Raw genomic sequence first — 1,808 nt, 5'->3', positions numbered from 1 at the left:
CCCGGAACCTGAAGTCTATTTTATATTTATTTTTATTTATTTTTAAATGTTTATTTAATTTTTGAGGGAGAGGGAGAGAGAGAGAGAGAGAGAGAGAGAGAGAGAGAGAGAGCGAGCGCGAGAGCGAGCACAAGCAGGGGAGTGGCAGAGAGAGAAGGGTACAAAGGATCTGAAGTGGGTTCTGTGCTGACAGCAGGGAGCCCAATGCAGGACTCAAACTCACGAACCAGGAGATCATGACCTGAGCAGAAGTCAGACGCTCAACTGACTGAGCCACCCAGGTTCCCAAGTCTATTTTATATTTAAAGTGATTATAGCAACACAGGACTCAAGCCCAATCAACTAATGGAAAGACTGATTCAAACACCAACACTGACATCCTGTGACAGAAAAGGAAAAGAAGAGACACATTACATACAAGGGAACAAACAGGACAGAATGGGCAGACGACTGATCAGAATCCATGCAAGCCAGAATTTTCTGATTAATGCAAATGTTTCTTGAAAATGAAGGTGAAACAAAAACTTTCAAAGAAATAAAAAAGCTGAGAAAATTCATTGCCAGAAGATCTTCCCTACACAACACGTTAAAGGAAGTTCCTCAGGAAGAAGGCAAATGAAATCCAAAGAAAATCTGGATCTATACAAAGAACTGAATAGTGCTGGATGTGGTAAAGTTGCGGGCGTATATGAATTTTTTCCTTATATTTAATCTCAGTAAAAGAGAACCATCTAAATAATACTAACAATGTGTTGTGGGGTTTACGACCTTGGTAGAAATAAAATGCAAGAAAGCAATAGCACTAAGGCTGGGAGAAAGGACATGGAGGTACATAGTCCTACGATTCTGACAGTGTACAGGAAGTGGTATAATATCATTTGAAGGCACAGTGTGAAAAGCAACAATATATATTAGAACCCTAGAGCAACCGTTTCGAAAAAATGTTTAAAGATATATAACTAGTAAGCCAATTGTGGAGATAAAATGGAATAACACCAAATGTTCAACTGATCCAAAATTATAGAGGGAATAGGAAAGGAAAATGTGAATAAAATATCCATAGGATAAAATATACAGCCAGATGGAAGACTTAAACGTAAACTGTTAACACACTGATTGTACACTGCCTACACATCAATTAAAAGACCTCATTTGTCACTTTAGGTAAAAATAGAAAGACCCAACTATGTACTGTCAAAAGGAATCTCACTTTAAATATGAATACGTAAATTGAGTTAAAAGTAACTGAAAGGAAAATTTATCGATAATGCTATGGTTTGAAGATGTCTCCTCCAAAATTCCTATGTTAAATCCTAACCCCCATACCTCCTAACCTAGGAGGTGTGGCCTTTGGAAGGTGATGAGGCCCTCGGGCAGAGCCCTCATGAACAGGATTAGGGCCCTTATGAAAGAGGTTCCAGAGATCCTTTGTCCTTCCACTATGTGAGGACACAACCACAAATCTGTGACTTTGAAGAGGGTCCTCACTAGAACCCAACTATGCCGGCACCCTGATCTTGGACTTCCAGCCTCCAAAACTGTGAGATACCAAGTTTGTTTATAAGCCTCCCAGTCTGTGGTATTTTGTTCCTGCATCCCCAACACACTAAGACACATACACCCAGCAAACGTGAATCACAGGAAAAGCTGGGAGGGCTAAATTAATATTACAGAGAATATACTTCAGAATGAGGATTATCACAAGGGGAAAAGACAGATGTTACTTAATAAAAGAGGTCCAGTCATCGAGAAGATCCAAAAATCATGAATGTGCATGCATTAGTAAAAACTGATGCAAGAGCTAAAAA

This window comes from Panthera onca, chromosome X, assembly GCF_046562875.1.
Source record: "Panthera onca isolate mPanOnc1 chromosome X, mPanOnc1 haplotype 2, whole genome shotgun sequence".
In the NCBI taxonomy this organism is placed as follows: domain Eukaryota; kingdom Metazoa; phylum Chordata; class Mammalia; order Carnivora; family Felidae; genus Panthera; species Panthera onca.
Note: the sequence above shows the minus strand (reverse complement) of the source record.